This window comes from Sciurus vulgaris (assembly GCF_902686455.1).
Source record: "Sciurus vulgaris genome assembly, chromosome: 8".
Taxonomy (NCBI): domain Eukaryota; kingdom Metazoa; phylum Chordata; class Mammalia; order Rodentia; family Sciuridae; genus Sciurus; species Sciurus vulgaris.
Genome location: NC_136468.1, coordinates 30,167,599 through 30,190,808, shown reverse-complemented (window position 1 = coordinate 30,190,808; position 23,210 = coordinate 30,167,599). Strand labels below are relative to the sequence as shown.

The 23,210-nt window shown below is 38.0% G+C and overlaps 1 protein-coding gene and 1 pseudogene across 2 annotated transcripts in view; both read right to left on the bottom strand.

Annotated features, from left to right (window-relative positions):
• Positions 1-23,210, bottom strand: part of IQUB (IQ motif and ubiquitin domain containing) — a 208,667-nt gene that overhangs the window by 65,180 nt on the left and 120,277 nt on the right. The gene's annotated exons all lie outside the window — the stretch shown is intronic.
• Positions 20,498-20,978, bottom strand: LOC306668825 (small ribosomal subunit protein eS25-like; annotated as a pseudogene). Its single transcript has one exon. The product of its transcript is annotated as a small ribosomal subunit protein eS25-like (transcript).

Genomic DNA, 23,210 nt, shown 5'->3' with positions numbered 1-23,210 from the left:
TCTTTGCAGATGTGAGCAATTTAAAGTGTGGTCATATTGGGTTTGGGTGGGCCCTAGTCCAGTGATTAATGTCCTTAAAAGAGGGAAGTTTGAGCCGCAGAACTCAAGGTAGAGAAATGCATCTAAATTTGGAGCAGAGGTTTAAACAATGTTTCTATAAGCCAAGGAACACCAAGTATTATAGCAACCACCAGAGGCAAGGAGAGAGGTAAAGAATAAATATTCAATCATAGACTTCGAAGAAAACCAATGCAGTGAACACTTGGATTTTGCACTCTGGCCTCCTGAACTGTGAGAGAATAAGATTCTGTGTTTTGAATCCACCCTGTTTGTGGTGCTTTCTTTTGATAGGCCAAGGAAACTCAAATAGTTGCCAATGGGGCACATCTACAAGGGAAAGATCACACAAGGTATTTCCTGTTTTGTAAATGCCAAATGTTGATTTCTTAAAAAGAGCTGACAAAAACATAATAAAACAGGTTTGCTTTATTCTACAGAAACACTAAAACCAGCTAATAGTTCCTTCAATTACTGAAATTCTATAATTCTTTGACTCTTAAACCATGAAATTATGCAGTCAGGCAACCATACACACAACTGGGTCTTTGTGACTACTAGTACAGGAGTCACTGGAATATAGAACCATGCAGTGTGACCCAGGAAGCTTTCATATGTGCTCCTGCATAAAATTTCATTTGATATTTCTTGTACCAAAGGGGAGTTCTGACCTGAATTATCCATCATGCCTGTGAAAAGAAGATTCAACAAAATTGCATGAAATGTACAAACATAAACATAATTCCACTGTTCATAAAATCATACTTCTTTTCAGGAGCGAAAAACTTAAAATCTTTTAAAACAGGGAAATCTATCTATCTCTTCTGGGATGCATATATTTGAAACAAAAAGAATTGCATAAATCATTTCAATGACTATATTTTAACCTTCAACCAAATAAAAATGATTTAGTGCTTTCTTAGGAAGACATGCTTCCTCTAAAATGGAAAGGAAAGAAATAGAAGTATTTTAAAACAAAGGGCTTGATTTGTTTAAGACAAACAAAAACAAAGCAAAACAGAAAAGGTCTTACCCCCAACCAAACTCCACAGAAAATGTCAACATAGCAGAAAATGTCAAAGGAGAAAAATTTTAACCTTTTTAAAAATCCTATTCATTTCCCACTGACTTTAGGAATATTTCCTCTTTAAATAATGTTTTCTTCCATTCTTTTCCTTGTAGGAAAGAACATGAATCAATCTGGCATTACTCTATAAAAACCAGACTTGCGATAAACTGTCTCTACTAAACTGCAGCAGCAGAGGAATGAAATCATTTCCCTTTCCCAGGACTGCTTTTCCTTCAAGGATCTTAGAGCATGAAGAAGAGACAACTTGCAGTCCAAGGTCATTCACCACAGGCCAAAATGAGCTGTAAATTCAAGTGTATCCTTCCCTTTGCTCAGAACAGTGGAGCAGAGTAGAAGGTCTACCATTTGCACAGCCCCATGAGTGTCCTCCCCATCATTAAATCTCTGCAGCATCTCTGCAGAGTCCTGGAGCAAATGGATAAGGGTCAATTTGACTTCATTACTTCCTAGCCCTTCACTTTGGCTCCTACCCCTTAGCTTCTTACCTATTGAACTGGGTAATAATGCTATCTCTTTAACACATTTGTGAATGAGTCATGAAAGAGTGGAAGTAACTGACATATAATAAGAAGAAACTCTGCAAACCACATATATGTAGTGTCAGTATATACAAGTCTAGGATACAGAAAATTAAATAACATTTAAACTTTCCCTTCTGGATCTCTCTCTTCTACACGTATATTCATATATTTATTCCCCACCTCATTTCTTGACATCATCTATTTTATTTTTGTAGCACTTACATTAAACAGCTCAAGCTCCAGTTTTGAAGTGATATGCCCTTCATAGATGAGAACTGTTGTCTCAACTGAAACTGATAGAGATTTTTCTTCCTATTTCCAACAAGTGTTGAGAAGCATTCAGATGTCTGCATTAAGCTGTGGCAGTGTCCTGGAGGAATCAGTGTCATGAATGAGAAGCACTGGGTCCAAGACATGACCTCATTTCTGCTCACCAGTGGACAGATACCTGGGCTGTTAGTGAACCAATGGGCAGACATCTTGGCAGGAGTGACCTCCTTGTTGGTACTTGCTGGCCCAAGAGCCAAGAATTTCGAGGAGGCTGCTAGTCCTCCAAAAAAACTAAGGAAAGCATCAAATCACAGACCAACCAAAGGAAGAAAGGTGACTCTGGGAACCTCCTTTAACTGCCAATCAATGTGTCAGTGATCCTGTATCAAAGCTTTTGGGTCTTTACCAGTTTTCTTAGTGTGGCTAGTTCTCCGAATATGTGATCCATTAGCTCCATGTGAAGGTCTCAACTGTGTAAGAATTTCTTATATTAAGTCAGAGTCTGTTTTTCAACTTTAGGAATTAATGTTTTTGCCTCTACTTATCTTTATTTATATAAAATTGGCCTTATTTCAGCAAGCCTTAAGTTTAGGTCCAAGCTTTTGTAGTTTAGAACACATAAAAATTGAAGTGAATTCATGAATATTTGAAATAATGTGTCCTTTAGGAAGATTCAATATATCATTTTTATAATTAGTGTTGTGTTTTCTAATAAATATCCCAGAGTATGAATTTGGATAAAAATTGTGAAGAAAAATTATCTCAGAATGAAATTCTAAAACTTGTTATTTCCCCTCAACCACAAGTTAGTTAAGTGAGATTTCATTGGTTACCCAAGTGTAATTTTCAGAATTCACTTCTAGAATTATTTTTTTAAGCCTACTACATATTAGCATGCTGAAGAGAAATAATTGAATAAAATGTTGCAAGCTGTCTACTGACATTTTATGGCTTTGCTGTGTGAGCTGAAATATCTTTTAAGTAAGAAAACACATCATCAGTTCAGAAGAAAGTTTCTAGTCATTAAGGAGTATGGTCTTTGTAACCTACAAAACAGTAAAAATCAACTATGGTGTGAATGAAGTAAGACTGTGTTGGAATTCTTCTTTAAAGCTGGTCATAGAGACATGTTCCAATTGTGCTTGCTTTTATGTTCTTTGTGATATGAAGACTAATGCTTCCATAATGAGCTGCAAATAAACTAGCAATTTTCTCATTTAGTTACTTCTAAAAATTGAGGATTCAGTGTGACTGTTAATGCTATGCCATGACTTTTAAAAAGTAAATCATCTATATAAACATTACAATTAGCCAAAACCACTTTTATGAAAATGTCCAATTTTTAAAAAAAGTACTACATCGAAGTGTTTATCAACTCAAGATGCATTACAATTTATTCCAAATGCCTCCTTTTTGCACAATATCCTTTAAACTTTTAGAGAAAACTTTGAGAAATTATCTCCTTTAATATTTTCCATAGAATGATTTTTAAATGTCATTAAACAAGATTAAAAGAAGATTTCTCACACTGCATTGGTCACCCTTTTCAAAGTGATGGTGACTAGATTTAAAACCCAACTTCATGGAAATTCTATTTTAAAAAGTGGAAGAAATCAAAGGCCTATTCTGAAAATCGTAAATGTTTCTCTGTAATAAGAATAATGCATCATGACTGACATTGAATGCTTTCAAGGTACCAGGTACAATGTCAAGTGTTTTACACATCATTTTGACATATCCATTTTGAAGTTGGAAAAAATAACATGCAAAATACTTCAGTAACTTTCCATGGTTAGATAAGTAGCAAAACTGAGGTTTGAAATTCAAGTTCTGACATAAGCCTAGGCCCTTATAGTCCCTTAAACTGCAAGCTTTTCAGTGTAGATGTGGAAACAATTTAGCTCAAAAATAATCTTTTCAAGTATCCAGCATGATGTGGAAAATTAATTTTTTTCCCTAATGGTAATGGAAATTCAAAGTTGTCATTAGGAAGACAGGAACATTTGACCTTATTTCTCTATGCATGAAAAGATCAAAAGAGGGGTTGGATTTCAAATTTCTTCTTCTTTTTTTTTTTTTAATTCTATCCTGCCTTCAAGCTTCTATTATATTTCTTAGGATTCTGCTCTTCTTAGCTGTAGCCTTGTTTCCTTCTGTCTTCATGTGTTGTTGATTATTCTAAAAGGTATAACTCGAGCCACATCCACCTGTCTCCTAGGCTCCACCTGCTGACTCCCAGTTTGGTTCTGTGTATCTCCTTTGCATGTATCACAGGAAGCATGTGCTAAACAAGTCCACGCACAGTCTACCATGGCTCTTCAAGTCCACTTCCTTACTCCAGCATGCTTTCTTTCCTGATCAATGCTATCTTTACCTCCAAGGTCTCCCAAATCTAAAGCATTAGGATTCTTTAATCTATACTCAAATGTTTAGATTCTATAAACCACTGATTATCAAATCTCATGCATTCTGTTTACTGGGGTTTTTGGCATTCATTATATTTTCATACCTGTGCCAGTTGAAGTATTTAATATTTCTTCTAGGTCTATTGCAAGAGAATCCTACATGATTGCTAAACTCTTACTTTCTAATTCTCCAGGTAATAGGCACAATAATTTATCAAAGGAGCAGAACTATTCATGCCACTCTGCTCCATAGAATCATCCATAATTTGCCATGAACTATTGCATGAGATCTAAATTCCTATGAAAGGGTTCCAATACTCTTCACAACTTGGTTCCAATTTATCTTTTCTCTGTAACCACTTGTCTCTTCTGCACTACTTGAATCACATATCCAACTGTTACCCCAAAACCAGATGCTGCCACACCTGAAAGTTTTCACTTGTATTTTCTTGATCTGAAATATATTTTCTTGCTTTCCACTATCTCTATCTGAAAATTTTCTTATTCTTTTAAATGATACATCTTCTTTGTAGCCTTCCTGTATCTTCTCATGCACTATGAAGGGTAATCTGTGTGCTTCCAATAGCTGTTTCTTTGTTTTGTTTTGTTTCGTTTTGGTCCTGGGGATTGAACTCAGGGGCACTGAACCATTGAGTCACTTCTCCAGCCCTGTTATGTATTTTATTTAGACATAGGGTCTCATTGAGTTGCTTAGCTCCTCACCAGTGCTGAGGCTGGCTCTGAATTCATGATCCTCCTGCCTCAACTTCCTGAACTACTGGGATTACAATCATCTGCTACCACACCTGATATCCAATAGCTCTTTTAACATGATTTCCTATAGCTTGAATGATACTGTGTCACAATTATTATCTTCCAGGGATGGCCTGTCTCATTTGCTCTATTATTAATTTCTAAAAGTAAGCAGCTATGTCTGAATTTTCTTTGTCAAATGAATAGTATTTACCATGGGACTAACCAGCAAACTTTCATGATGTCAGCTGTTTTAACAAAGTAAAACTTGTTCAAGGCTAATTACATTTTTAAAATATTTTCTTCCTTGATTTCATTTTATTTCTGCAAAGTGAATAAGTAATTGCATTTGACATTTATCTGTACCTTAAGCATGTTTTTAAAAAGTAAATGTTCCTAAATAAACAAGCTTTTAAGATGTTTCTGTTAACCAAACACTTCTAAAATCAAAATAAGTGAGGGTAAAAATGCTTCTCTTTATATTTGACTCATTGGTAAATTTAGTTTGCATTGAATGTTGTTGGAAATTAGCAGCATGTTATTAGATTTATTAAGACTATATATATTTATAGTCTTATTCAATTTTTTTTCAAAATGATAATAGGATACAAACAAGATAATAAGATTTAGCATTGAGACTAAATTGTCCACATCTAGTTAAAATCTCCATAAAAATCTTTAACTAAATATCAAATTTTCTTGTAACCAAAACATTGCCCTTAGCAGAAATAGTAGGAAAAAAGAGAGACATAATTAGTATAAAGGACAACCAGACTAGAATTTTAAGAAGTTAGTGAAGACTTTCATTATAGTTTATCTACACTGTTGTCCAAATTTTAGATAAACAGGTGTATTTCAAGTGCCAACTACATAGTGGTCTGATGGAAAATATCTTTGAATTAAGAAATTACAATATTTGTTAATAGTTCCCCCACAAAACCATGAAGCTTTCAAAGCTTCTTGCTGTTCTTTTGATTACACCTCTGTGCCCGAAAGTCAAAGTTGAGTGAATACTCACCGTTATACTTCTTAGGCGGTTTGGGAAATGCCATCATTATAATCTTTAACTTGGCAAAATCTCCTCAGAAGCATCATTCTAGAGTGCCTGCTTTTATTCTTAAGCCTAACTTAGATTTAACTGATAGTTTTTAAGTGGTACTGGGAAAACTGGATACCCACATGCAGAAGATTGAAGTCTAACCCCATCTCTCACCTATAAAAATCAACTCAAAATAGATCAAAGCCTTAATGTGAGACCTGAAACTACTAGAGGAAAATATAAAAGAAGTTCTTCAAGATTGATACAAGCAATGACTTTTCTGGATAGGACTCCAAATGCATAGAAACAAAAGCAAAAATTGACAAAGATTACATCCAATCTAAAAAGCTTCTGCACAGCAAAGTAAACAATTAACAGAGTGAAGGGACCTACACAATGGAGGAAATATTTTCACAGATATGTTTTGGACCGAGGGTTAATACCCCAAATATGCAAAGAACTAAAAAATCTTAACAATAAAACATTCCAAATGTTTTATTTTAAAATATGGGCAAATGATCTGAATCAATATTTCTTAAAAAAAGAAATACAAATGGATAATACATACCTGAAAAAAATGTTCAAAATTATTAGCCATCAGGGAAATGCAAATCAAAACTACAGTGAGCTGCCATCTTACCCCAGTTTGAAAGCCTATTGTTAGGGTTTGGATGTGAGTTGTTTCCCAAAAGCTCACCTGTGAGACAATGCAGAAAGATTCAGAGGAGAAATGATTGGGTTGTAAGATGCTTAACCCAATCAATAAATTAATCCATGATGGTATTAATTGAAGTGGTAGGGTGTGGCTGGAGGAGATTGGAATTGGGGTATGGTTTCAGGATATATATTTTTGTATCTGGAGAGTGGAGTCTCCCTCTCTCTGCTTCCTGATGATGAGAGCTGCTTCCCTCTGCCATGCTCTTCTGCATGATGTTCTGCCTCACCTGGAGCCCCCCAAAATGGAGCTGACCTTCTATGGACTATGACCTCTGAAACTGTGAACCCTCAAATAAACCTTTCCTCCTCTACAGCTGTACTAGTTGGGTCATTTAGTCACAACAGCGAAAAAGCTACCTAAGACACCTATTATCAAATAATAATAATAACAACAAATGCAGCTGAGAATGTAGAGAAAAAGAAACCCTTAGACACTATTGGTGGGGTGTAAATAAATATAGCCACTATGGAAAACAGTTGTGGGGGGTATTCCTCAAAAAACTAAAAATTGAACTAGCATATGGTCCATCTATCTACTTCTGGGTATATCTCCAAAGGAAATGAAATCAGCATACAAAAGAGAAATAATAATAAAATAATCCAGACACAGAAAAACAAGTATTGTATGCTTTCTCTCATATGTGGAAAAAATGTTTACCTGAGTGTAGAAAAGGAATTAATAGGAATTGGGAAGGATGTCAGATGAGGCTAGAAGAAGGGTAAATTAGATAGGATTAGTGAACAATGTATGTTGAATGCATGTATGGAAATATCACAGTAAATCCATTTATTTGCACAATAATATGTGCTAATAAAAATGATTATTTTTAAACAAGTAGTAAGCACTTACACTGGATCTCTATTTTAAAAGCCCTGAGCCATTTTAAATGTTAATTTATTTTCTTTTTCACATCAGGGAGTGTTTTAGTCAGCTTTTTCACTGATGGGACTTATAGAACTGACCAGAACATTTATAAAGGAAAAAAAAGTTTATTTGGGGTCTCATAGTTTCAGCTGTCTCAATCCATAGACAAAAGGCTCCATTTCTCAGAGCTAGAGATGAGGCAGGTCAGCATGGCAGAAGAGTGTGGCAGAGGGAAATAGTTCACATGTTGATCAGGAAGTAGAGAGAAAGTCCACTCACCACATACAAATATATACCCAAAGCCATGCCCCAATTCTTATCTCCTCCAGCCACACCTTACCACTGTAGGTACCACTCAATTAATCCCTACCAGGGGATTAATTCACTGCTTGGGTTAAGACTCTCACATCCCAATCATTTCTCCTCTGAACCTTCTTGCATTGTCTCATCCGTGAGTTTTTGGGGGACACCTCATATCCAAACCATAACAGAGAGATGATAAAAAGCAGAGCGTCCAAACAAAATGTATGGCATCTAGGGTGCCCTTTCTGATTCCACTCTCTTCAGCCCAAACAGATGCACTGCTTTTAGTAAAAGAATCCATGTTTTCATTTATCAAGTGATTCGTTTATTTCAAGGACACTAATTAAGCACAGTCTAAGCACACCAAGCCTTCTACTAGGTTTTGATATAGAATGTTCCCAAAGTAGAACTTTAGGAAATGATTGAATGATAAGTGTTTTGACTTTATTATTGGGGTTAATTCATTTGATGGATTAATCCATTTAGAGCTGAGTAGACTATTGGGAAACAAGACCTACTTGGAAGAAGTAGGTATGCCCTGAAAGGGTTTATCTTCTCTTCAGCCTTTATTCCCCCCCCCCTCTCTCTCTTTCTCTCTCTCTTTCTCTCTCTCTCTCTCTCTCTCTCTCTCTCTCTCTCTCTCTCTCTCTCTCTCTCTCTCTCTCCACTTCCTGACTCTACAAGCTGAGCACCTTCCACCAACACAGCCTTCTGTAATGATGTTTTATCTCACTTCAGACCCAGAGCAATGCAGCCAGTCAATGATGGACTGAAACCTCTGACATTGAGCCAAAATAAAGTTTTCTTTTATGAGTTGTGTTAGGTATTTTGGTCACAGCAATGAAAAGCTAACACACTAGGCATAAAATACTAAAAATAACTTTAGAAATATGTAAAATGCAGTCCCTACACTTAAAAAGGTTGTGAAAACAGTTTAATTACTTTACGGTGTGAGAATAGGTCTGATAGAGGTGAAATGGTGCACAACCCAAGATGTGGATGAGAGGAGGAGCAGGCCTAGGAAACCTTTGCATACCAAGTAATTTCCAAACTAAGTCCAAAAACATGAATAGACATTAATCAGTTCAAAAGGACCATTCAAGGCAAAAGATACACCTGGCAAATGAGGCCATTCTTGGAATGAGTTTGGGTCAGAGTGGCTGGACAATAAGAAAGGCCAAGTAATTGAGAATGATGAGAAAGAGACCAATGGAAGACAGGAGCTAAAGCAAAACCATTTCCTATACTACTGAATTTACTTCACTTTGTACTGCTATAACAAAATACCTGAACCTGGGGAATTTATAAGGAACAGAAATTTATTGGCTAACAGTCCTAGAGACTGAGCAGTCCAAAATCATGATGGCAAGAGCATTTGGCAAGAGCCTTCTTGCTGTTTTATTACATGATAGAAGGCATCACAGAAAGAGGGGGAGAGAGGGGGGGGGGGAGAGAGAGAGACAGAGAGAGAGAGAGAGAGAGGGAGGGAGAGAGAGAGAGAGGGCGCACGCAAAGAGGGGTCAAAGCTACTTATCAAGAAAAATCCCACCCACGATCCCAGGTGCTCAAGACGCTGAGGCAAAAGGATCTCAAGTTCAAAGCTAGCCTCAGTAATTTAGCAAGACCCTAAGCAACCCTGTCTTGAAATTTAAAAAAATAAATAAAAAGGGCTGAGGATGTGGCTCAGTGGTTAAGTGTCCCTGGGTTCAACTCCTGCTAACAAAAACAAAAATGAAAACAAACAAAAACACCCACTCCCTGATAACAGCATCAGTCCTTTCCTAAAGAAAGAGTCTTCATGACCTAAATACCCCTTAAAATTCTCATTACCAGTACCATCACAACAGCAGTTAGGGAGAGGGCAAACATTCAAACCATAGCATTTCACCTCTGACTCCACCAAAATTCATGTCCTTCTCACAAACAAAATATGTTTATTCCATCCCAATAGCTCCAAAAATATTAATTTGTTCTAGCATCAACTCAAATTCATCAATTTCAATGTGCAAAGTTTCATCTAAGTCAGATGTAGGTAAGGCTCAAATCGTGATTATTCTGGGGAAATGTCTCCTCTACCCGTAAGCCTTTGAAATTGAAATCACCTATATACTTCCAAAATATAATCATGGAATAGGCACAGGATAGACTTCACAAATTCCAAAGGAAGAACAGGCAAGAAGAGAGGAGTAACTGAAGCTAGGAGTAACTGAACAGCCTAGAAGGTCTCCAAATATCTCTGAGTCATTCTCCCATTGTCTTGATGATCTGGTTCTTTCTGTCTACACTAAGCCCTTTGTCAAGTGGTCACTTGCCTGCAACCCTGAACACTGCTTTTTCTTTACATTCCCAGGCTTCAAATTTTTCCAAATCTTCATTTCTCTGCTGTCATCCTTTAATCCTCTCTCTCTTCTCTTATTTCACAATATGTCATTCAAGGAAGCACACAGCACACCAAATGCTTTCTTGTTAGACATTTCTTTCACCAAATATCCTCGTTTATTGCTATTGAATTCTGCCTTCCTCAAAATTCTTGGGCATGGACACAATTTAGTCTCATTGCTTACCACTTTATGGAAAGCATGACCTTTATTCCAGTTTCAAATACTTTGTTCCTCATTTTAAATAATCTCTAAGAAATCTTAAACTTCTGGTGAATTTCTCCTCTTCTGAGCCCTCTTTAGAATTGCCCTTAATGCTCCATTCATGGAAATACGGACTTTTCCCAGGATTCACTTGAAAACTGTTCCAGCCTCTACCCACTGTCCAATGCTAAAGCCACTTTCATATTTTCAGGACTTTGTTATGGCAACACTTCCCTTCTCTGGTATCAATTTGGGAATCTTAGTCCATATTATGTTGCCATCGCACAAACTATGATCAACAGAAACTTATTGTCCCATGTTTCTGGAGGCTGAGAAATCCAACAGCAAGGTGACAAGATCCAGTGAGTGCCATCTTGTTGCATTATTTCATGGTTGAATGCATCCCATAGTGAATGAATAGAAATGGAAAGAGAAGGAGAGAGAGAGAAACTCATTCCCTTGATAACAAACCACTTCCATGATAATAGCATCAGTCCATTCATGAGGGCAGAATTAATTACTTCTTAAAGGTCTCACCTCCCAAAAACATTACAATGGCAAATAAATTTCAGTATGTGTTTTGGAGGGAATATTCAAACCATACCACCACTCTAAGGCATTCTTGCGTTATTCTGAACTAGAGGGACCCAAGAATTCTTAGGTGATAGAAATGGTATGAACTTATCTACCAGGTGGTATTTGCTCAAGTTTCATGAAGCCATACTTATTTTTATAAGTATTTGCATACACATGTTACTTATGGATCTATTTTACTACATTCCTGCCAAAATGACCTAGAACATACTTTTGTGGCATTTTCTTCTCATAGAGGATTAGCACAATAAAGTGAGAAAGAAGCAAAAGTTTTGAGAGTATATCTGAAGGAGTAATGCTATGATTTGCCTTTGGAATTTAAGTTGTGATGACAGAAAGGTGGAGAGACAGTTATAAGGGACAGTGGAAAAGCCTGGGGATCTTGGATTCTTGGTCATGCTGGGATCCAAGGATTGATGATATCAGGACACTAAAGGAGTGAGCTGGGCAAGTAGGAGGTGGTAATCTCAAAGAGACACCTGAAACTGAGATTTTTAAGTAGTTACATTGCCCTTCTCATATCTGCACTATAATCAGAAGGAAGCCTCTTTCTCTCTTCTGATTGAAAAGGAAGCTCAACCTCTGGCCCCTTTCTGTGCCTTTGACTCACTCTACTCCTGTGCAAGTGAAGTGACTTACAGGAACCCCTCTCTTCTTCTTTCCGGGTGCACAGAGCCCTCTTCTGTCCTCCATTCTGTGAGGCATGCAGTCTCCTAGACCTGTGGTGGACAAGTTTGCTCCCCTTCGACGCGGCTAGAGAAAGGATCAGCCTAATATTTGAGTTCAAAATTGAATGTTCGCATGATTTACAAGTCTAATATTCTCTGTGAGAATTAGGGAAGGCATCACTGCCAAGAATTTGAAATTCAAAGCTGATTCTGTTCTGGAATGTCTACTTCTGAAAGGTGGTAGACTCACCAGCTAAAATTTTCAATTAAGGTAAGCAAGCATTAGAGCCAAGTGGGTAAACCTACGCATCTTACAGGAAAAATCCTTTTCCCACCTACCAAACTAAAGGGATACGTTGGGCTCTTCTGAAGTTGAAAGGTGGGAGTAGGTGTGCTATTAAAACTATAATAAGTCCTTCATTTAGAATCTAAAATACAAGAAAGAACATGGTTTCAGAGGAAACAAAGATTCCAGGTCTATCTTGTCCCCTAGTTTGTAAACTTTCTTAAACTCTTTTTTTTTTTTCATCTACTAGATGGGGTACTAACACCAAACTTGCCAGAATATTAAGAAGAATTTATTTCTGATTATTGTACATATTAACATATTGCAGCACCTTATGTTTACAAAGTAACTGCTAACTAGTAGGTAACTATGGAAGCTGGAAGAAGATGCTTCTTATAAAATGAGAGTACTGATAGGAAGGAATTAAAAATAATTTTGCGGGGGCTGGGTTTGCACCTCAGTGGTAGAGTGCTTGCCTTGCATTGTGAGGCATCGGGTTCGATTCTCAGCACCACATTTAAATAAATAGAATAAAAGTTCATCAACAACTAAAAAAACATTTTAATAAAAAGTTAACCAGTAAGTTTAAGAAGAAAAGATTATGCTGCTCTTTAACCCTATACCAAGAAAAGAGAGAAAAAAGCAAACTGGCCTCAATTGCTTCCTCCAATTGTTCATGACATGGGGAAGCTTCATTGGGTCCTGTAATTAAATGTGGACACACGGGGTAAGTGGAGACTCCTGAAGGAGGAGAAAGCTAGTTAGTGGAACCAGATGGATTGACTTCAAGGAGTTGACCCTAGTTTGTTCAGGTGTTAGCAGATTTTAGACTATACCTAGCTTTAATTTAAAACCTAAATATGATAAAATATGAACTCTTTCTAAAAATTTAATTTTTATCAGTCCTTATTAACACATACTCCTTAGTCTTAACTGAAAAACATTATGATCTTTTCAAGTGTGCTCAGCTCAAATTACTCAAAGTATCTTTCAGCAACTCTATTTCATGTTTGATAATTCCCAGACCCTAATATTTATTTATTTAAAATACTTTAAATAAGAAATTTAAATAATATAGTAAGACAAAATGTTTATCCATAGGATAACTATATGTAAAATTAATACTGTCATAAAGGCAAGAGCACCGTTAACTTTTCCATTCTAGACTTATTTACTTCTCTCTTATCTCATGGCTATGAGTCCACTGTTGGAGGCACAGGACATACTGCCTCAGGACTCTTCATTTGGTTTCTCCTTGATGGTGAAAGGAAAGACCAACTTGTTCAGGACTCAAAGACTGATGGAGAAGTGTGCCCTTTACAGAGTCCCATCAAAGAGACAGTCTGGTATAGCAGATTCTCCTCCTGAGTCTGTGTCCCTGATGGCAGTTTCATGCTTTGGGTGTTTTGTAAGTTACCTGCTAACTCTGTATACCCAGGTCTTGGTCTCAAAGGTAAACAGATTGAGCACGGGAGCTAAGAAATGTGTATGAAGAGTAATTTTAAGCTAGATTGATAAAGGAAACAACTAGAAAACAGGAACTAGCGAAAGCCTTTGCCTCCTATATTAAAGATTTATATTACAAAGAGAATTGGTTTAATTCATTTGTTGTCTCTTTTGTTTCTTAACAACTGAAAAGGCTTCTTTCCAGTTTTGATGCTTTTCTTACCAAAGCATGTTTTTGCTTGTTTATGTTCCAAAAGGCCATTATTTGGTAGCAGATATTTCTTTTCTACCAACCTAGAAAAATTCACTAGGTACATTTGGTTTCACTCTAGGTTTCTCTAAAGCTCACCTAAGTAAACTTTCCATGTTTTTTGTCATTAATCCCTTTTTAAGCATTTCCACTGGAACATGACCACATTATTATCACTGTCTCTCCAGTACAAAGCACACCCTCTCAGGTTTGCTGACATTGTACACATTATCTACCATTTTATCCCAAGGACCTTTGCTGACACATAGCTTCTGTGTAAACACAGCATATGGAGATTCAGATTTATTTAAAAGATTTGAAAATTGTTTTTCCGTACAAAAGTAAAAAGGATTTGCCATAGGATTTGTCCTGCCAACTCTGCTGCATATCATCACATTTTTTTAAAATAGTAAAACTATGTATCTCCCTCTGCAAAGTCCTAGAGAGAATGACTAACTGCTCCCAAAGAATTTAAAATCATGATGGGATAGAGCCACTAATGACTAACTGCAATTTTAAAACCTTAAATAAATTTGGGGGTGCAAGAAACTTCTTGTAAACCTGGAGAGAAGGGAAAAACACATTCTGGTCACAATATTAGTAACCATTCAGGAATTGTCATTTCAATTGATTACCAACATATCAGTAGAAACATTTAATGAATGGTACAACAGACTGTTTTGATGGCTGCTCTGATCCTCTGCCATTCCTGTTACTGGTTTGGTTGATGTGCCCAAACCTAGTAGCTGTGGGGTGCTTTAGCTACCAGACCTCTCAAACATCCCTCTCTGGAGGAATATCCATGGGTGATTGATGCTGTCTTCCTTCACTTGCCTTACTGATTGTGGTCAATCATTGATTGGATGGGGCTACAAAAGTCCACCTCCTTTATCTCAGCTGGGACCACGTCTGTGGTGCAATTGGCATGCCCCATTGGGTCATACTTACTCTAGACTGTTTCCAAACCACATTCTCTCATAGGTCCTCCTTTCTCTTCTCTTTCTCACTCAAATTTTACTCTGAACGAGGTACAGGACCCAGGTATGCCAACTGGAACCAAGCACCTAGTTCTAGTGCCTGAGAACCAGAGCAGGATATAGAGCTGGAGAGAGCGGTTTATCAACACGAGGGCACCCTACTGTGAGAGAATTGCTGCTCTGGCAGGAACCTCAATCACTTATTCCAAAATGTTGTAGAAACATGGAAAAGTATTAACTTCTATTATAAAAATAGCAATAGAGAACTAAACTGGTAGGGTAGAAATGGATTAAAGGCTCAGCAAGCAACCTTGCTAGAACCAGATCTGCTGTGTGAACCCCCCACACTCACAATTGATTCTGTTTATCAGAAGGCCCAGGTGACTCTCCTTTATTCCATGGGTCTACTTCCTGATTTGCTGGCAGGACCAAAGCTAGGAACACACCTTGAAGGCAGCAAGCTTTGCTTGGAAAGTAGATCTCTCTAATTTACATTTCAAAGAGAGATCATGGTGAATGAGGCCAGATGAATGGAGCCCAAAATATAGTGTAGTTCAGATTTCATTAAAAATAAGTGTGTGGAGCTGGGCATGGTGGTGCAGGCCTGTGATACCAGCGGCTGAGGAGGCTGACGTAGGAGGATCACAAGTCAGAGGCAAGCCTCAACAACTCAGCAAGGCCCTAAACAACTTAGTGAGACTCTGTCTTACAATAAAAAATAAAAAGGGCAGGGGATGGGGCTCAGTGGTAAAATGCCTCTGCGTTCAGTCCCCAGCATAAATAAATAAATAATATATGGGAAGTGAACAGAAAAAAATAAGAAACAATTTAAATCCCTCCAAGAAGATCAATCAGATTGAAAAATATAATAATTCAGAATTAATCATCAGTATCCTTTCCTCCTTAGAGAAAAGTAGTAAAAATGGACATTGATTCAATCCAGTTATGCGTCAGGCCATGCCATACAACATCTCACAGTCCTGTTCCTTGTTCAGCCCAGGCATCCTGGAGTGGGAGATTAGGGACTTGGCAGGTAAACAAGAGACTCTGGTAGCAGCACAGAGCAGAACCTCTACATGACCGTGAAAAAGCTCTTACCCGCCAGGAAGGAAAACATTGTAGATGGAACTGAGTGTACCATAACAAGAGCAATTACAGCCAGAGCAATTGCAGCCTCAAGGATCAGTGCTTCTGTTATTCTGTCACAGAAGGAGAATTTGGAGTCATTGACACATGGTGTGTTGGGAAGGAACATAATGTTGGCCCCAGAGAAAGGTGCTCTGAAGCCATGAAAAATATCATACTCCTCCTAGCAACATCTGTCACCTTTGCTTATGCCCAAAGTGTGGATACTGTTGCTTTTCTCAGAATATATTTTAGACTTTCATTTTCAGCAAGATATCACACACACATTGCCATCAACCCTCTAAAAGCATTTGCTGAGACATATGGGAAGAGGAGTGAGGAGCAGAATATCATTGGAAAGAGGGAAAAAGAACAGAGCCAAGATCAGTTCTCATCAGTGAACCCAGAGCTCGTCCAGGATGGAATCATAGGAGCAAGCATGTTTGCAAAATATATGAAATGCTGGTTGTTTCTTATAACATAAAACACTTGAAGTGGCTCTGTCCAACTGTTGCCAGATCTGTGTTTTAAAATAATATAAATCAGTACAACACATACAAAATACAGCTTTCATGGTTCTCACACACTGCAGCTCTCCTCCAAGCATTATGTGTTATGTGTATAACCTTTCATGTTGATAATTTCTGCTTCAAATCCACTGGGCTTACTGTCTTTTGAAAAGGGGGTGGGGCACTGACAAAAGAGAACCAGTTAGATTTGTCTTACTCCTGGCTTTTCTTGTTAGTCAGTGCCGAGGTAGTACCACCCTTGGTGATCATGTGCCCACCATCGGTCCTCCCTGAGATGAACTTCTTGTCTTAAAGAATGCTTTCTTGCTCCCCATCAGCTTTCTTCTAATCTGGTATTCACCTACTTCATCACCAGTGTCAGTGTAACGATGACAAAAATGATAACGTAGAAACTCCAGCAGAGGCACTGCATCTCAGTGTTGTGAGTGGTTATTCTTTGCATATTTTCTGTAAGAAAATTCTGGGTGTTTTTTTTTTTTTTTTTTTTCTCAGAACTTCATTTGCATAACTATCCTCTTGGATCAAGTCCAAAGCTGTTGTCCTTGAATGTCTTTTGGCATAGCTTCTCAGCCAGACTCTCCAATAAAAGAGACGGTATTAGTGTCAATGTATTTTCAAATATCTACCAGCATTTTTTTGGAATATATTTCCTTTAATGGCTCCTTTTCAGAGTTAATGGCACAGTTCAAATTAGCTGAAAATTAAGACATTTACTTCCATTCCCCATGATAAGGAAAACTGGATATCCAAGGGGAAAAAAGCAAAAGAGTTCCAGTTCAAATCAACAAAAAAATTTTAGGAAATACAACAAATATTCTTTTAATGCAAAACCTAGACAATGAGAAAATTAAGAAAATTCAAAGTTCCCAAAACACACAAAAAACACAAATCTTAAAAATTAAGCCTGTGCTGAAGCTAGCAATGAACATTCAAAAAAATGAATGGTGACGTAAGGAGAATGACAAAAATCTGTTTTTGTTTTTCCTTGAAGATCACCAGATGTATAGGATGCTTTTCCAAAAACTGGTCAGAAATCAATACAAGCATGACGTAGTAAACTAACAATTCACCTAAAAGAAAGACTCAAGCATATTAGGCACTCTGACTTACAATCAAACATACTCCTGGCATTCAGTGGTCACAATAATGATGGTAATACATTAAAACTGCAAATCATTGCTGAATACTAATTTGTGATGTTCCTAAGGGCGTTCTCTTAAATATTTAAAGACTAAGGAAACCACAACTGCATTTCTTGAAATATATTCCATGGTTAGAATTCAATTGTTTTTTTTGTTTGTTTGTTTGTTTTTCCTGTGGTGCTGAGAATTGAACCCAAGGCCTTGTGCTTGCAAGGCAAGCACTTTACCTACTGAGCTATCTCCCCAGCCCCTCAATTGTTCTTTAGAATAAACTTCCCCTTTTGTTTCCCTTCTTCCCATATTGATATTTTCAGATTCTACTACTGCTCAAAATGAATCATAAGTTTTAAGCACAATTTTCCTATGACTCCAAAGTCTCTTTAATGACTTACACAAATTAAAATAAAATCCTGACACGATCTCAACCATGTAAGACCACTGAAACAACTGCCACTAAAAAAATGGACAAAGTCAGTCACATTTTCCTATGGGTTATGCAATAATTGGATCTAGATAGGATAAAGATCTACATACTTGTTTGTCAACAGAAAGTCACAACCAGCAACTATTGGTTTTGTTGTTTGGGCTTTGAATAGTTTTCTATACCATCCTCAAAGATTCATGTTTAAATGTTTCAAAGATCATCTTGTCATTACTGGTACTACTTCATCCTGAAGCCAAATTTTCCATTCTAATACAAGCCTGCTGTCATGTCTCTACTTAGAACTGCAATTTGTTAACATTAGAATTGCTAAACCTGGAAATTAGCAGTTATAGACAATTCCCACACTAGAAGAAAATCTCTCAGTATTTCTGCAGACTTTTCTATTCTTTTGAAGTATATCCTCCTTATTATGCTTTTCTGAATTTCACAAAATCTATTATTCTTGCTTTGAGCTTTTACAGGTAAAAAGTCTCCTTGAAATTGTGTACAGTAGGCTCCTGAGAGTGAGTGAGCAAGGATAAGCTTGAATAAAGCATAGGAAATCATGACTAGCCAATCCAATGATCCTTCCATGATTAGAGAATTGTTAAAATCCATTAGAAACTTATGAAATAGCAAGGTGTTTAAGGCATTTTTCCCAACCCTTTTTCCTAAACCCTTACAACTCTAGTCTAAGTCCCATCTCCTTTAACTAACCCAGGCTCCTAGATTTGAATCTTTAGGCTCATCTTTGATCCTCCCCATCAGTCTTTCTGTAACCTAGATCAACTTGTCTTCCTCTTTTTTCATACTCCTGAAACCAAAGTTTCCCTGCTTCTGCTGTGTGAGGTCTGCAAAGTTGTAGCCTCTGCAGCTGAATGACTCTTTGGCAAATGAAGAATGAAACCCATAGAGTGGGTGTAAGGGTAGGATTTATTGAAGAACAGAAACAGGAACAGAAATCACACTGTGAGAGGGGATCTGATGAGGGTTTTCAATCTGAGTGTGCTAATCTAGGGGTTTATATAGCACTTGGATGGACACTCTTAGTCCGAACTTACGCTAATTAGAATTTTTTAAAAGTACCAATGCTATTGGTCCAAAATTATGCTAATTAGGGTTTGGAAAAGTACTAAGGCTATTGGTTAGCTTTAGTTTCAACGGCCATGCAGATCTGCCCCACTTCCATTTTCTCTCTGCTCATCTGCATTCACAGCTTCCCAATTGGCTGCCGTCAGAGGATTCCAAAGCTGCAACGCTGCGTGGGGTCAGCTTCTGCAACAGGCATCCATGCCAGGCCCAGGTCTGGCCACCTCGCGGTGATGGCTTGGCTGGCCTGTTTGGTCTCAAGCTGGCGTCAAGGTGGACTCCACACACTGCTGCCTGAGATCCAACCCAACCCAGCACTTCTACTGCTGGGCAGGGTGGGTGGGTTTCCTGGCTTGGTGGCCAGGGAGAAGTGTCGCTACCTTTTATATCCATCCTTTCATTGCTGTTTAGTACTCTCCCAATTCCATTCTAGGATTCCAGTCCCATTCACTTTTCTTGACATCTTACAAATTTCTACTAGGTAAGGTTTGAAGAAAAGTTCTGTTGATCACTTGTCCCATTCAAATCCAACAGTGATCCTCACTTGCAAGGTACATTGTACACACCTTCCAAAGAACGATGTAAAGGAAATTGAGCGTACCACTTTTTGTTTTGATCTGAAAATCTTGGTTAAAAATTTAGCATAGCTTGCCCCCAACAATTTCTTTATGGTGCCCACTTTTCAATTTTTTCATATTTATACTAAATTCTACAAACTATTTACTGGCAGCTTACTGCTATGTATTTCACTGCTGGACACAGGTTACATATTTGAATTAAGAAAGAGAGACTAGAGAAAAATAAAAACTAAAGAAAAAAATCCAGGTGGTCAGAACCCAAGATGGATGGGCTCCATTTAATTCCGCTCTCAGCCATATATCCAATACTTTCTAGTAATATCAAGTCCTCGCTCCTTGCCATTATATTCAAGATTTTTCCTCCCTCTATTTTAGTGCTGTATCCCTCGACATAAATAATATGCTTCAGCTGGAAGTATGCCTGCTTCACTAACTCCTGCTTTCTTATTTCCACAGTAATAAGAACTGCATTTGCACATTATCAAGGTAGTTGAGTATCCCCCCCGCAAAATCCAAGAAGTTCTTGAGTTCTTCATGCGCCCATTCACCCCTTGACAATAGCTTCATCAGCAGAATTGTACTCATTGAAGGGGTGGTGGGTCACTTCAGACTCCATGGATGTGAGGCTGGACAAGTGATCATTCACCTCCTGAACTTGAACATTTATATGAATGAGGTTAGGAAAGTCTGCACACCATTTTGCTTCCTTCCATATATAGCACGAGTCAGAAGTGGGGATAAAGCTACCTCCACTCTTTTTTCTTTCTTTCTTTCTTTCTTTTTTTTTTTTTGATTTAATAAAATTGTATTTTTCCAAATGTGCAGTTGATTGGACCTGCTCATGCATCTTCACCAGCAGCTGGGGCATCTCCACCCTTGGTATTTCTGGTGTAAATTATTTGAGCTCTGTGCTTTGAAACCACTTTTGTGCTTTGATAAGTCCTTTACTGCAGAGCTCCTGAAGGGCTGCCCTGGACAGGGAACCTTGAATCTTCAGTCTCTCAGAGACCACAGCTGGGGTTATAAGCTTATAGCTGGGAACTTCCTTACAGAGTTTGTCATAAGTAGCTTTGTCAAACAAGACTAGATTGTTGAGTTTGTCCGGAACATTTCCTTTGGACCACTCCTTTCTGGTTGTGCCCCCAGATTTGTTCACTGGGTCCTTGTCTTTCTTGGCTGACTTTCCAGCATCTTTCTTCTTCTTGTCATCCTTGGGTGACATTGTGAAGACTGGAGAGCAGCAACAGCTACTGCAGCCTTGTCAAGATGTTGGACAAAAAGCACCCCCATTCTTTATTATGCCTCTAATTTTCTGGTCATAAGGCCACATGTCCAATCACTCATCTATTTCACTAACATTATGGTTTATAGTTTCTTTTGTATTTAAACAAACTTTCAATTCAATACGTACATTTTTAGACCTATGATTCTAAAAACAAAAATCAAAACAACTTCTGAAACTATCAGGAATATTGTTTGACTTGAACATGCATCATTTTGATTGACATTGGACTATAGAAGAAAGAAAAAGAGAAGAATGTGACTTTCAGGCTAGGTTTGGGTGAATATTCATGAAAACAGAAATGTGATCTACTCCTTTTCTTATCAGACAGTATCCAATGATGAAGACATAAACCACTCTAGGTATTCCAAACAAAGGAATTTAATCTAGGGAATTGGTAAGATAAGTATTATAAAGACTAGTTGAGAAAATGAAAGACATGGTGATATCCCCAAATCAGAAAGCTGGTGAAAGCCAGAAGTGTAGAATTTTCACTGACCCTGCTGGAGGTTCACCCACTGTGGCTGGGAAGAGCTATCCCCATTACCAGCTGGAGAACCCTGGCTAACTCTATGTAGCAACTGCTGGAAGTCTGCTGTATCCAAGACTACCTGAGGAACTGAAAGTTGCCTGCTACTACCTGAGCCAGAGTGTCTGCCTCCCTCCTGCTTCTAACTTTGCTTCAGTATCTGCCACTGGAGGCACCAATCTGGAAACCCTTCCTCAAGAAGTTCTAGGAAAGCAGCAGCAGTCTTTCTGGAAATAGCATGGAAGAGAGATCATGTCTGAATACTAGAAGACAGGACCTGGCACATTTTACAAATTTTAAGAAGAAAATTATTTGATAGGAATAATACTGTGAAAACAGGTTTATATCTTAATAGCTGAGTTAATATAATTTTTAAAATGCCCATTAAAAGAACTGTACATAGGTTTAAGAAAAAAAGATTTTCACAGAGAACAATACATAATAAAATAAGCAGTTGACTCTAGCTAACTTTTAAATTCTGTTTACCCTAAAAATAAAGAATAAACAGTTCATAACCATGTATATCGACATATTCCGGTAATTCCAGTGACTTGGGAGGCTGAGGCTGGAGGATTGCAAGCTCCAGACCAGTCTCAGAAATATAGTGAGGCCCTGAGCAACTTAGACTCTGTCTCAAAAACAAGAGTAAAAGGGCGTGGTTCAATCCCTAAAGCTACAAATAAATAAATAAACACACAAACAAATGAAAAAACAGTTCACATGGTTTATCGGTGAGCCAATCTTCAGAATTGAGGGATTTTCTATTTCGGAGGTTTATCCTTAGTGAAACAAGAAGGTGAAACACCAACACCTTATCTTCCATCTCCCCTGCACGAAGGGGCATGGACATAATTTGAATGACTGCTGTATCTCAGCACCTAGCGCAGACCTGGTACATAGTAGACACTCAATAATTACTTGCAAAATGAACTAATAAATAGCTGAATGAACAAATAAATGTTTGGGTAGGAGAAAAAGTTGAAGAACCAGATAGGGTTGCCTGATGGGAAACAGAATGCAATATTAGGATATCAGGCTCTGGTGAGGTCAAAGAAGTTTCGGCAGAATGAGCGAGTACAAAGAGAAGGTGAAAGGGAGCATCGTTTCCTCGCCAGGTTCTGAATGTTGTCTGGAATCGGTCCCTTAGCAAATCACATTGGCTTTTACCTCCAATGGGAAATGTTTTGGGTATACTTATGAGACTGGAAAGGGGGAAGCTCCATAGGCTCAATCAGATGTGAGCCTTAAAAAAAACTATGGAGACAGATATTTGCTTCCAAACACTGTACCCAGAATAAAGTATGCTAAAAGATAAAAATATCACAGAATTCTGGCTGAATGACTGACTAACTTGTGAAATCCTTGCCCCTCCTCCCTCCCTATCACTGTCGCCCACAATAACTGCAGGGAAATCTCCTGGCGACACACGGAGTGAACAGGCGATCAGTTCCAAAGGATAAAAAGAGGTGGGGGAGATAAAAATAAGAATGATGACACGGTAAGAAAAAGTAACATCAGATAGAGAAAAGAGCTGGGAATCCAAGTCAAGCCTCCAGCACAGGCAACAGCAACAGCTGCTCCCTGGCACATGCTGAGGGGATTGGAGGAGGCTCTGCCTTTTTCCTTCCCAAGAACTTCCAGTGGACCACCCTGGCCTTTTTACCCTTTCCCATCCCTGACACTCTGTC